Source organism: Lepus europaeus, chromosome 17 (genome assembly GCF_033115175.1).
Source record: "Lepus europaeus isolate LE1 chromosome 17, mLepTim1.pri, whole genome shotgun sequence".
Taxonomy (NCBI): Eukaryota; Metazoa; Chordata; class Mammalia; order Lagomorpha; family Leporidae; genus Lepus; species Lepus europaeus.
This window is the reverse complement of record NC_084843.1, coordinates 63,738,007-63,753,261: the sequence shown is the minus strand read 5'-3', so window position 1 is coordinate 63,753,261 and position 15,255 is coordinate 63,738,007. Positions and strand designations below refer to the sequence as shown.

The 15,255-nt window shown below is 38.1% G+C and overlaps 1 protein-coding gene across 3 annotated transcripts in view; it reads right to left on the bottom strand.

Moving 5' to 3' along the window:
• Nucleotides 1-15,255, bottom strand: part of ADK (adenosine kinase) — a 619,463-nt gene that overhangs the window by 142,757 nt on the left and 461,451 nt on the right. The gene's annotated exons all lie outside the window — the stretch shown is intronic.

The window sequence follows — 15,255 nt, the reverse complement described above, 5'->3', positions numbered from 1 at the left end:
CAGCTTTTTCAGAACACAGTTTTGTTTTGTATCCCAGAACTTTATCTCACATTAAATAAGTGTACATCAGAACAAGTTGATTAACTTAATAGAATTTTTAACTTTAAAAGGTAAAAATGATCTTTCTACCTATACGTATTTAGATTTTCAAGGATGGCATCTAAGATTCAACTAAAACCTTGGGGAGCTGCTGGTCTTGTGTGTTCTGCAAAAAGTATTAATGCATTTTGTATCATATCTGCAGCCGTCCTTCTCCAGGAAGCTGTGCTAAAGGATTTTGGCATTTGTCTCATCTCCTCATATCACACCAAAAGTCAGGAAAATGGATTTTTTTCTAAAGAAGATATTTCATTCTGAATTCTTAATTATGATTATACATTTTTAAAGATATATGCAATCCATATAATTATTTGCAGATATAAGATATCAAAGAGCACAGGAAACTAGAGTAACAAAATGCCAAAAGGTTTCCTACCAAAGTAGGAAAAATAGGAAAAACAAACTAAAAACAAAAGCTACAGAACAAACTCTACATACAGATAAAATAACAGGGGTAATTAAGTCCCAACTCTGAACAATTGGTAAGTTATCAACAGACAGCAATTTTATGTCAAGCTTCTATTTTATTTGCTGATATGCAATATAACTAGAAAATTTACAGCATGTATGCTAGAAACATAAGTCTAAATAAGCTTATAACTCATTGGGATATACTTTTAAATTTTAAGGTGATGCCACTTGGGGGCTAGTGTTGTGGCACAGTGGGTTAACCCATCGCCTGTGATGCAGGTATCCTGTACAAGCACCAGTTCAAATCCCAGCTGCTTCACTTCTGATCCAGCTCCCTGTTAATGCATCTGTGAAAGCAGGAGAAAATGGTCTATGTACTTGGGCCCCTGCCACCCAAACAGAAGAACTAGATGATTTTTCTGGCTCCTGGCTTTGGCCTGGCCTAGCCCTGGCCATTGCAGCCATTCTGGGAGTGAACCAACTGATAGAAGATCTCTTTTTCTAATTCTGCCTTTCAAATAAGTCAAACACACACACACACACACACATCAGTGTTATTTCAAAAGAGGAGGTTACACACAGTAAATTGACCTTATGTGTAAACATTACAAAGACAAGAGCTGAATCAGAGTGATGGTAACAATCCCAAAAATCTTGTTGTGAAAGGAATGACACACAAACAGGAAAATGGATTCTTGATTAGCTTAACAGAGGAAAAATGATTTAGACACAACAGGGGTCTGAGATATGCTTTCCTATCAAGTGGATCCCAGTAATTAGGGAGTACTGGGTTAGCAGTAGCAGGGGTAAAGGAGAGGAACCTGGATTTAGGACCGAGAGGCTATAGGGGTAGGTTCCATGTAACTACTTAGTGCTAGCTAGGCACTTGGTTATGATAATCTGGACAACAATTTGATTACTTGCTATATGAATAAAGTAGAGTAACAATAACTGTATTCTGTCCACTTTTAGAATTTTCATAGGGGTAGATGTTTGGCACAGTACTTGTCACCGCTTGGGACACCTGTACTCCATATCAGGGCCTCTGTTTCTGATTCAATTTCCTTCTAATGCACACCTTGGGAGGTAGTAGGGATGGCTTAAGTATGAGAGTGCCTACCACCCCCATGTGAGACCCAGACTGAGTTCCAGGCTTCTGGCTTCCTGCTCTAGCTATAAAGGCATTTGGAGAGTGAATCAGAGGATGGAACATCTCTATCTCTCTGCCTTTCAAATAAAAGGAAAATAATAAGTAAAAGCTAAAAAAGGATTTTATTAACCAAGAAACATATTAGATACATTTCTATAGTGTTATAGTACTTGAACTTATGTAGTTAAATAAAAATAAGGTAAACAAAATCAGAAGAAAACAAAAGTTAAAGACAGAATATAATATGTAAAACTGAAATTAAAGGAAAGAGAACAAGAGAAAAGGCTTTATTTATGGTCGAAAGAGAAGCTGACCTCAATATGAAAAGATGGGTAACATTTTCAATGAAAGTGTATGCAAAGAAGGACAAAGCAGTACAGAAAAACAGAAACATGTCTTGAAAATGGCAAACGGTCCAGTTTGCCTGGGTCATAAAAGAAGAACATAGGAGTGAAAAGCACTAAGACTTGAAAGTTAGATTTAGGGACAGGCACTGTCCGTAGTAGGTTAAGCACCATTTGCAGTGCCAGCATCCCATATGGGCATTGGTTTGAGTCCCAGCTGTTCCACTTCCGATCCAGGTCTCTGCTATGGCCTGGCAAAGCAGTAGAAGATGGCCCAAGTGCTTGGGCCCCTTGCACCCAAGAAGGAGAGCTGGAAGAAGCTCTAGGACTTAATTCATTTACTATGTAGGAGAAAGACAGTGGGAGTGTGAGACAAGATAGACAGTGGGAGTGTGAGATATTAAGGTTTTTGAGTAGGTACAAAAATAAACTATTTTATAGAAAGATTATTTTACCTTAACAAATAAGAAAGAGTATATAAGTATATAAGGAAGAGATAAAACTTCTTAGATGGTAGATCACAAGACATGATAAACACAAAATATTTCAATTCAAATAGTGAAGCACATGAGTGATAAATTCCAAGACATAAACACTATAATAGACTTTAGGCAAACCAGGTGGCCTTCCATATTTTACACAGTGCTATAAAAATAAGAGTTCTCAGGGTGGGCATTGTGGTACACAGGATTAAGTCGCCACTTGGGATGCCTGCATTCCATATCAAAGTGCCTGGTTTAAGTCACTTTAGCTTAGAGTAGCTGGTTTAGCTACTCTGATATTCTGACCCAGATTCCTGCTAATCCACCTGTGAGGCAGCAGATGATGGCTCAAGGACTTGTTTCTTGCCATCCGTGTGTGAGACTTGGATGGAGTTCCTGGCTCTTGGCTTCAGTGTGGGCCAGCCATGGCTGCTGCACCCATTTGGGGAGTGAGTCAGTAGATGGACGATCTCTCTGTCACTCTGCCTTTCAAATAAATAAATGAACTTAAAAAAAAAAAAAAAAAAAAAGTCCTGGGCAGGAAATCAAGACACTTGTTTCTAGTTCTTCTTTTGCCTCTAACTTTAACCCTAGGCTAACTATAGGCAAGATACAAACTCTTTCTAAGATTCTTAATCTCAAAAATGAGAGGCTTTTCACATTTCCTGAAGTCCTTTCTAACTCAAAAGTTCAACAACCATAAAAATGATTTTTGAGAGGTACCTAACAGCCACAGACAGAATACAACTAGGGAGGACCCCATTAAACAAAAAAGCCCAGCAATCCTATTAGGAAATGATTGACCTAAATCAGCAAGCAGATTTAAAAATCTCTCATTTTCTACTGCTCATACCTTTCTGTAAAAGGTAAAGAATATTTTTAAAAGGTGACAGGAAAAGATTCATTATTTCTTTCAAGAAGTCAAAATCCAAGAAATTTTTCTCCTCATTTAACGGATACTTAAAACAAAGTCATGCCAAGAAAAACAAAGTGTAAAATTATAGAAGTTGGAAAATGTGAATCATCACTGGTATTAAAACCTACATTTAATAATTACACTGCAGTTCCAAACTACTTCTGAATCCCATTAGGTTTAAAACCAAATTCAATAAGAATTTCTGATTTTATAAATGGCATTTAAATGTATGCAGAAGTAGAAACAAGAACCATCTGATAGAGAAGTGATTGTGGTTAAAATGAAAAGGAGAAAATACAGACATAAGGAGGCCAGAAGGCAAAGGGGAGGAGGAACACAGACACAGGCTGTGAGGGGATACACTGCAGTGAGGACTGTGTGGCTCAAGTCGGGGGCAGATACTGAACAAATTTATTGTCTGTATTACACATTTTCTAATTTTGCTAATACAACACACTATTAATTTGAATTAATACTACAATAAAAAAAAGAGGCACCTGTCAGTTGAAAGGCAGAAATTGTTTCAGCCAAACTTTGTGCCAAGTTCTTAAGGAATTTTAGAACATATGGAAATGTGTACCACATGACTGAAAATAACATTTTGGCCTTTATTCCACAACCAATTTGGATTTACTTAACTGTCTTCAAAAATTTTTATTCTTTCTTAATTTTAATCATAGTAATTAATGTGAAAAACAGCATGGCAAGGGGGGTTTATCACTTCCTAAAATAAGGTTTATACTTTTTCCTGATAGGACCAGTTGTTTAAAAATCACTGGTATCACATAAAGAAATTCTGAATTGTTAAAACCTTTAAGTTCTTCATTCAGTTGTTAAGGGAACACTGTTTTATCAACACACACATGCTAAGGATACAGCTATGTTTCAGGAGTATTGTTGGAGCCAGGCTGACTTCTAAGACGTGTGATTCTACTTTCTGTGTCCCAGCTCCTCCTTTCTGAATGCTTTCTGTTTTTATCAAACCTCTTGGCTCCCACTGCTTTTAAAATCATCCTTTAAATGATTTAGAATCCTACAAGCTCCTACTAGCCTTGGCCATGATACCCATGTCCTAGGAAGCAGCAGAGCCAGTGAACCTAAGCATTCATACAGTTTAATAGCAGGTGTCTCAAAATAGCCAATGTGGTCGCAAGACAGAAGAGAAATTAAAAAACCAAAACAAATACAAAAAAATCTGCTTCTAATACAAAATAGTGATCATGTGTCTGGTAACGCTGTATAAAAATGTTGACAAATATATGTCGAAATGGTAAGAAATTTAAAAGCATTTCTTAAAAATGGAACAGGGTTAGGATTGGTTTGTTGAGCATAAGGATTTCTGTATTGGACTTACACAGAATTCTGGGAAGAAACAGTATAAGCATAAAAGCAAAACGCAATACAGGAAACTAAGAAAATCACAAGGCTGGGGCTCATGAGTCATTAAAGGGAAAAAAGGAAATACCATTAGTTTTCCTGGGCGTGAGAAAAGTTTTTGGGTTTTCAAAGTTAAAGGCAGAATGCAATATAGATTTTTCTCTTTTCAAGCAGCATTCCCCCAAATCTTGATGGGTTCATTTAACTTAAATGGTCTTTCTGGGAGGTGTTGACTCTGGCTTTTGACTCTAAGCAAGAGACTCTTAAAAGCCATAGATTGCAGATACCAGATTCAGGCTTGGGGAAATTGATAGGTCAAACAGGTTGTTTTGTAGACATACTTGTGGGGAAATTATTATACAACACTATTCACTAAAGTGGAGGCTTTCAAGGTGTATAACAGAAATTGTCGTAAAATATTCATTTTACTTTGCAACTTGCCATACACAGACTTAAGTTTATATGTATTTATATAATGCACTCTTACATTTTTTATTCTATTTTATTAAAAAAATACTGCATTGTCCCTAAAGTGAAAGTAAGAATATTATTTATAAAATAACACGGTCTTTGGAAATCAAACTTAGGAAAGTTTGAGAGCATTTTATAGTGACTAGAACATAAATGTTCAATATGTCAATCTATCCTTTCACTTTCTAAACATCCACCATGTGTCAGGTTCTGTGCTAGGAACCAGCACTACAGAAGAGACTGAGAGACCAAAGTAACATTTAGTAGGTAGGGACATATAAGGATACTCTGAGAATGTTATTTAAGTTGAAAGCTAAAGGATGAATAAGGGGTAGCTGGAGGAGTAACACTGAACAGTTGGTTAAAGACAGGTGAAGGTGGAGAAGAAGAGTATGTACAAGGAAGCTGAGAGGGCAGGATAAAGAACTCAAGTGTTTTAAAAACTAAGTAGACCAGTGTGGCTAGAGAACAGTTAAGGGAAAGTATCAGGGATTCTCAACTTCGTTCTAAGTAACAAAATCAAAAACACAAAATAAAACAAATATCCACAACACAACACAATCAAAGAAAAAAAATATTAACTGAATGTAAAACCAAATATAGGCTGGCACCGTGGCTCACTAGCTAATCCTCTGCTTGCGGCGCCGGCACTCTGGGTTCTAGTCCCGGTTGGGGCGTCGGCTCTATCCCGGTTGCTCCTCTTTCAGTCCAGCTCTCTGCTGTGGCCCAGGAGTGCAGTGGAGGATGGCCCAAGTCCTTGGGCCCTGCACCCGCATGGGAGACCAAGAGGAAACACCTGGCTCCTGGCTTCGGATTGGCGCAGCGCACCAGCCATAGCAGCCATTTGGGGGGTGAACCAACAGAAGGAAGACCTTTCTCTCTCACTGTCTAACTCTGCCTGCCAAAAAAAAAAGAAAAAGAAAAAAAATATATAGAAATCAAATTCAATTTCCCCCTGACCTGGTTCACAAGAACAGGTTCAAAGTTACAGAGAATAAAATATAATGCAAATGTTCTTGACACAAAAAACATTCATTTAATTTATTACCAAAGCAGGCACTTATTGAAAGCACATGTAGTGTATTAAAAAGGATCCCAAAATTTTATGTGCCAGATTTGATAAGGGACCTACTTTATATTCTGCAATATAGCTGGAAGCCTGGTTAGTGATGCAGCAACATAAAAGGACTCGATGTCCCTGTTCTTTTACAGATATGTGATATCACTAGGTCACCAGCAATTTCAACTAGTACAAACTGACGCACTAATTTCAAACAAAGATTAAAGGTCAAGGATGAGGAGAGCAAGACTATTGCTGAAGGAAATGGTGCAAATTGCTAACCAATGAAAGTGTGTTTGCACCCATTCCAATATACTTAAGTTCCTGAATCCAACCCCAAATCAGAACATTCACTGATCTTTAACCAGCTCCTTGAAAATGCCAGATAGGCCTCATTTATTCAAAAAGCATTTTAAAAACACTTACTATGTATTAGGCAATGGGCCAATGTCAGGCATTCATACAACATGAAAAATGTCCTTATAATTTCCAGTAAAACTACTTCCTACAATTAATGCTGGTGTTTCCCTGTCTCACTTTCCTACTAAATTGTGTTCAACACTGTATCAAGAAAAGTGCTTGGTATATAGCAAACATTCAAAAATTTTTTTTTAATTAAGAGATGGCTTTAAGGGATCCAGAGAGGGTGAGAAACTTGTACATCTGTTCAAGAGCACCAGATGTAAAGAATTAAGAACAATTCAATCTCACAACCAATTTCACTAAAACTTATCTCTAGGAGTTGGCATTGTGGCACAGCGGTTAAAGCCACCGCCGGTAACGCTGGTACCCGAATGTGCATCAGTCGGAACCCCGCTGCTCCACTTCCGATTCAGCTCCCTGTTAATGTGTCTGGGAAAGCAACAAAGGATGGCTCAATCCCTGTGCCCCTGAACCCATGTGGGAGACCTGGAAGAAGCTCCTGGCTTCTGGCTTTGAACCTGCTCAACTCAGGCCATTGTGGCCATTTGGGTCATGAACCAGTGGATGGAAGATCTCTCTGTCTCTCTTCTTCCCTCTCTCTCTTTCAAATAAATAAATAAATCTTTTAAAAAGATAAAACACTGATCTCTAAGAATATCACGTCAGAGGACAAACTGTAGGAATCCATTTTAAAAAATCACAAAGCAAAGTTAGGAGAAAAGGCAATGGGGAAACAGTAAAATGGTGTCACTAAATTTTATGAGACCTCTTAGAATATGTTTTCAATCCCCCAGAAGGCAAATCTTTTGATAAAAATGCCTCCACAAAATTTCATTAAGTGTTCAGATTTTCAGTTTTTTAATCTAAATATTCTTTGTACACAGAGACATATTCCTACAGACCAGAACCTTGCATATATAATAGCAATAAAATGTGGTAACTAGTTTAAAGCAAAAACGGAGTACTTTCAGGGTTCTAACTACTATTTTAGCTAAACCTTACAGAGCATTAAGTGAAAGACTAGGTGAACATTCCAAGCGAGACCGTTCCTTTGACATTATAAAAATAAAAATAAATTTCACAACATTTCTGGGCTCAGATTTAGTACCTGTAAAATGAAGGGATTGATTTAGAAGGCCTCTTAAGGAGACTGTTCCAGTTCTAAGGCCCATTATGCAACCTGTGACAAAGCATATTTTCTGAATATGGCTGGGGCCAGTGGCACTTGATTAACTACAAGTGATTCATGGGGTTACTATTTGTAGGCGGAAAAGTAAATTTTTTTTTGATATGTCATGTTAACCCTCCTCAGTCACTCAATCAGGCATAATCTAGTAGTTCCTCTAATGGAATTTTGTAGAACTCCTAACCAGTTGATTTAAATTCATCAACAGGGAGATAATCTTAGGTGGTCCTGATCTAGTTAGGCTAGCCCTTTAACAGAGAGCTGAGTTTACAACCATCGGGCTCCAGGCTGCTAATGATCTTCCTTTCCTGACGGGCTCTGGGATAGCTGACTCAGCCCCCACAATTGCATAACTCAATTCCTTCTAAAAATCCTCTGTTTATGTTTTCTACTGGTTCTGCTTCTTTGGTTTCACTATGACTCATATAAAGATAAATTATAAACAGTGAACATCTTAAAATATTTTAACTGCTCCCATTGAAAACACTTGTCAATTTCAATGAAGTAAGTATATGTGGGGATTAAAAACACCCATATTCGACAGATGAAATCTATATTCACATGACACTGAGGTATGCAACAGTTTTTTCTGATGCCCTGTCTCTTGATTCATATTCGTCACTGTCTCCCTGATGGAGACTACTAGTCTCATTGTCTCTCTTCTTGCCTATCCAAAACTGACATGACAAAAGGATCTTAAACTTATTTACTCTGTGGTATTAAGATTTGACAGCCTTTGGTATGTTAAAATATCCAGGGATTACTTCTCTCCAATAAAGGTGAAAGCTTTCAACAGAAGAGTAACTGGCAAATGGTACGATAAGCAAGACAATAAGTATACCCATCGCCTTTAAATGGACAAACTCACAGATGACCACTCACCCATCTGTAAACTGGATACTTTCCTTTATTTTGATGATTTCTTCATTTTGCATGCTAGAAATGCAAAAGCTCTGCCAAAGCTCTGCCACCAGTAACATTTCCTTAGCAGATAATACTGCTACAGAAGAGAATGCCAAATTTTCGCTGTTTTCTTTTGGTTTAGGGAGGGGGTCTCTATGCATTGTTGGGTAATATTTTTTTATTATTTAATTTTGACATACTTATGCCTAATTTTCCAAACTAGATCATGAGAGGTTTGAAGACAGCACCACAACTTATAACTTCAAAAAACTTCTACCACTTTTCTTTTTAGTCAAGAGAGTAATGAGAGAACAAAGCACTAAGTTCCTCCACTATACACGCAGCACAGCTGTTTCTAGTAGTTTTGCTAAAGAATGTTTAAAATATTAAATCTATAGCTACAGTTTATAGTTATAGTGGAGCCAATAGCTCAAGTTGAAATTCGTCTTGCTTATTTTATTCATTGCTAGAAAGGGTTATACAGCAGCACCATTCCCTACTATGCCATAGTATTTAGATTGTTTCAAAGATCTGCTAAAATCCACACTGAAGGGGTGTGCTCTTTATTTCTTGAGGTCTGACAGCCAATACATACTCTAAAGGATGCAAGAGTAAGGCTTGAGTGGGGCCCTGATAGCACCAATCACAGAAATCTAAGGACTTTTCTATAGATACACTGCTGTAGAACTTACACTTCAATCTTACAGAGCAATAATGGTCCCACGTCTCCAGCTATGCCTGCTGTCTTCCTTTCTTCAAACCCTAAAACAGACTTCTGTGTTTTTTTAAATTTCCCACATAATGGTAGACAGTAGGAGAAAGCTAAGATTGGTTGAGGATTGGTCAACGCGACTGAGAAAATGTTATTATGAATTATATACATCTCTTCCACCAAATCTTCTAAGTGGCACTGATAAGCAACAGAAAATATTTGGTTAAATATACAGTAGCAGAATCCCTGCTGGTCAAGTTAGTGAAGCTGTTCTTTTAGCTCCAGTGGCAAAGAACACACACCATATAGCAGAAGGGAAGCCAGTGACTTGATATATAGTCCTGCCAATTGCTTTTTGCTTTGAAAGCTTTCTAAGTCAATGATAAGCTATCTGTGCTGAGAAGGGTATGGAATAGCCTCAAGTTGTATATGCAGTCCTGACACAGAAAATAAGCAGAGCTCATACGGCATATTGCTGTTCTCTATTTTAGAACTAGCACAAGAACCATGTGATGTGCTCATTGCTATGGTAACTACATTTCAGTAGTGAACAGGAGAGCAAACGGGCATGTAAAACATGTCTAAGTTGTCAATATATAAGTAATTATTGCCTGAAGCTGCAATAACTTAAATTTCATTGATGTATGACTTATTAGAATAAAAATCTACTCCTATTTTTTTTTTTAAAATGAGGTTAATAAACCTTCAGCCCCTTTAATGCCTTCCATATTCAAGGAAACAAATTCAGAGTGTCTTTTATTCCAGCATTTTGGTTGCTTCTTAGAGAATCACTGTTATTAACAGAAATCTAAAAAGTATGAGCAATGTCCTGGGTGACGTAGTAGTCTCAGGCTTGGTCACTGGCAAAGCGCTCTGCCTATACTACTCTATGGGTTTGAATCTGTTAAGATCAATGTAGTCAAATTTTAAGGTTGATGATGGACAGAAAGTCTCTGATTTGGCCCTGCAGTTACCTCAACTTTCTCAGTGCTTTCAGATCAGAACACTGAGAAATAAGATCTACCCAAGACATGATCATTTTTGACGACTTCTAGATTAGGCTCTGATTGTCCTGCACTTTAAAGACATCCTTACAATAGTTTCTATGTAAGTCCACTGAAAACTGGAAATATTAAGTCAAAAAATTAACATAATAATCTGGCCTAACATCATAGCTGAGCAACACAGTTTAAAGTAGAGTATCCGTTGTTTCCCTTGTGGTCACAACAGTGCCCAGACGCTGAGGCTCACTGCTGCTGCCTAGTACTTTGAGGCTATCATACTACATATTGAAAGTCCAGGAAAAGACCAAAATTCAAAATTAGAAGCATGGCTTCTACTGAATGCATATCGTTGTTGTACCACTGAAAGCCGAAAAATTCTGAGCTCAATCACAGTAAGTTGAGGACTGTGTTTACTTAATTTTAAACTTTTGTATGACACCACTTAGGATAGAAATCTTTACAAGTTCCTCAGACAATTTTCTTCCTCTCTTTTCATCTACAATTCTGGCTTATGGGATAGCTAATTGGATCTGACACCAATGACTTTTTTAAAAAGTTAATGAGTTGAGTGTGTTAAAAATAAATAGAGGGGCATGCCTTGTGGCAGAGTGTGTTAAGCTGATACTTTTTGATGCCTGTATCCTATATGAGAGTTCCTGTTTGAGACCATATACTCCACTTCTGATCCAGTTCCCTGATAATGTGCCTGGGAAACAGCTGGTGATGGCTTAAGCAGTTGAGTTCCTGCCACCCACATGGGAGACCAAGATGGAGTTCCTGGCTCCTGCCTTCATCCTGGCCCAGTCACTCTACCTTCAAATAAATAAATAAATCTTAAAAAAGAGAGAGATAGAGAGAGAGATATATAAGCCCTTAACACGAACTGTTTTTAAAAAGCTAAAAATCTATACCAAATGAAGTATTACCTGAAGCCTGTGGTCACATTAACTGAACCGCTACCACAATGAATATATCACACCATGGTTACATACAAAATAAAGCTAATATGCAGGTACGCAAAATTACAACAAATATTTTGTGCATTTTTATCTCACAGTGAACCATATTCTGTGGGGAACTAAAATACTGTTTCTCTTCCAATAAATATTAATATCAAAATGGATTATTGAAAATAAAAAATAAACTAAAATTATGACTGTTATTTATAGTAAAAACTAATATTCTAATCTTTACCATTCTTATAACTTAGTATTAATACTGACCTGGAAATTTTTTATTGTAATACTTTTCTAACTTACAAAACATATTATCATTTTACTGGAACTGGGAGGAAAATTACACATTAAATAAAGCAGGTTATACTGAACAATCATCATACCTTACACATACAACTATGTAGAAAGTAAGCTGGAAAGACTATAAATTTGTTTTTGTGTACAAAAAGGTAATGTATACTTTGTGCTGTTTCAGCAAGAGGAACATTTTCTTCAAACTCATTGGCTCAGTGGCACCATATGGAGCTTGCTGATCTTCAGATACCAAGAATGTCTCCAAAATACATTTCATTCTAGTGTGTTAAAACTCTCCACTCTGCAGATGTCGTTAAAACCATGTAATTCCTAGCCTACTATAAATATGCAAATCACAAATCACATAGCTTAATATGGTTATAGAAATAGAAGGGATTTCTAATGGCATCTACATTTTCAAGTCATAATTTCAACTCTTTGTTAACAATGTTACATACCAGTGAAAGCCACTAACCATTATGCTTATTTAACTACTGCTATAGGTGGGAACAGGGTGAGAGGAGGGCAAAGGAGAAATAACCAAAAGAAAAAAAAAATGGTGTATGTCAATAACAGAATAGTATGTGACAATGTTAATTAATAAACTTCAGCTGTGTACAACAATATGGGTGAATCTTAGAAATATAATAATTGAAAAGAGCAAAACTCAGGAGACTAAACACTAGATTGTACCTTATCTACAAAAAAGTTATATAAATACAACTAAATAATATGCAATATAAGGATATATGCACAAATACAAAAATGTGTATATATATACACATATATTCACATATGGATCAGGGCTATATATACTGAGAGTACACACATATTTATATGTGTAAATGACAAGAAAACAAAAACACAAAAGTCAGAATACACATTAGCTCTGCAGGGGACTGGCAGGAGCTTCAAATGAGGGAGGCAGAGGCATATGCTTTGTAACATATGTATGTCATACATATTCTTTAATATATATTAAACATTTCATAATAGAAGAAAAAGTAGAAGGGAGAAGAAAGAGAGTACGTCGATACACAATTAATCTTCCAAGGGCAGAACATCACGGTTTCCATTTTACCATAAGAAAGAGTAAGAAAAGAACAAGTAGCTACTGTGGGAGAGCACCTTTGTCTTACTCAACATAAATACATATACAGTAAGGCAAGACCGATCTTTCTTAGGGAGCTTCTTCAGTCACTTTTGAAGATAATCTTTTCAAAATTTGTATGTCATATATGACATATGTTTACATAAGCATATGTTAAATGGCATTAAATAAAATTCTAACATTTTCTTTTTCTAGAAACAGGTAGGATTTACTGTTCTTTTAAAAAATGGGTGAGGCGGAGGCTGGTGTTGTGGCACAGCAGGTTAAGCTGCCATACGCAACTCTTGCATCCCATATGCTTGCCACTCCTGATCCAGCTCTCTGCTAACATGCCTGGGAAAGCAGCAGCAGATGTCCCGAGTACTTGGGACCCTGTCACCTACACTGGAGACCTGGATAGAGTTCCAGAATCCTCACTTCGGCCTGGCCAAGCCCTGGATGTTGTGGCCATTTGAGGAGTAAACCAACATATGGAGGCAGAGTTAGCTGAGGGGCAGTTACAGGGAGAGAAGGAGAGAACATGAGGGAGAGGTCTTCCATAATCTGGTTCACTCCCCAAATGGCCTCAAAGGTCAGAACTGAACTGATCTGAAGCCTGGACCCAAGAGCTTTTTTCAGGTCTCCCACGTTGGTTCAGGGGCCCAAGCACTTGGGCCATCCTCCACTGCTTTCCCAGGCCACTAGCTCTCTGCTAGATCAGAACAGGAGCACTTGGGACACGAATTGGTGCCCATTATTGGGTGCCAGCACCAAGAAATACATCTTTTTTTTTTTTTTAAGATTTTATTTACGTATTCGAAAGTCAGAGAGTTACACAGAGAGAAGAGAGGCAGAGAGAGAGAGAGAGAGAGAGAGGTCTTCCATCCACTGGTTCACTACCCAATTGACCACAATGGCTGGAGCTGCACCAATCCAAAGCCAGGAGCCAGGAGCTTCTTCTGGGTCTCCCATGTGGGTGCAGGGGCCCAAGGACTTGAGCCATCTTCTACTGCTTTCCCAGGCCATAGCAGAGAGCTGGATTGGAAGAGGAGCAGCACAGGCATGGAAAGCCATGACATGATGGCAAAAAACAATCTAAATGAAAGAGCCTGGTGAACAAGACCCCATCAGAAGGAACAGGCCATCAAGGAGAGAGGCGCCTTTCTCTGAAGGGAGGAAGGAACCTCCACTGTGATATGGCCTTGACTAAACAAGTTCAGAGTCGGTGAACTCAAGGGGCTTCCATAGCCTAGACAGCTCATAGCAAGAGTCTCGGGTGATTGCTGACGTCATAAATAAGAGTGCCAATTGTTAAATCAATGACAGGAGTCACTGGGTACATGCTCCCCAAGTAGGATCTCTGTCCTTAATGTGTTTTACTATGAAACGTAAAAACACTACTAGTCGAACAGTACCCTATACCTTGTGCGGTTGTGTGAGTGCAGCCTGTTGAAATCCTTGCTTAGTATATACTAAGTTGATCTTCAGTATATGAAGGTAATTGAAAATGAAACTCGATAAAGGGCGGGATGGGAGAGGGAGAGGGAGAGGGAAAGGGGAGGGCCACGGGAGGGAGGGAGGTTGGGGGGGGGGGAGCCACAACAATACAAAAGTTGCACTTTGTAAATTCACATTTATGAAATTAAAAAAAAAAAAAAAAAAAAGGAAGAGGAGCAGCCAGGACTAGGAACGGCACCCATATGGGATGCTGGTGCTTCAGGCCAGGGCATTAACCCGCTGAGCCATAGCGCCGGCCCCAAGAAATAAATCTTTTTTAAAAAGATGTAGTGGGCTAAGCCTCCGCCTGTAGTGCTGGTATTCCATATGAATGCCGGTTCAAGTCCTGGCTGCTCCACTTCTGATCCAGTTCTCTACTATGGCCTGGGAAAGCAGTAGAAGATGGCTCAAGTGCTTGGGCCCCTGAACCCATGTGGGAGACCTGGAAGAAGCTCCTGGCTCCTGGCTTCAGATCAGTTCAGTTCTGACCGTTGAGGCCATTTGGGGGGGTGAACCAGGGGATGGAAGACTTCTGTCTCTGCCTCTGCCTCACTCTGCCTTTCAAATAATTAAATAAATAAATCTTAAAAAAAATAAAAATGAGTGAGATTTATTAGTAAATATGCTGAGTTGGCTTGCAATTGGCTATTATATATAGTATTCTGTGTTTTCCTGACATAGAATTTACATAAAATATGATGTACAGATCTTAAATGATCATTCAAAACAAGATATACTCCTATCATCCCAGTAACTTTCTCTAATGTCTTTCATCAGTCAACTCCTACACCACCTAACAAAGAGGAAACTACTGATTTCTAAAATAGATCACTTTTGTCCTTTGGAATGGCATAATACAAAATACAAACACTCTTTCGTG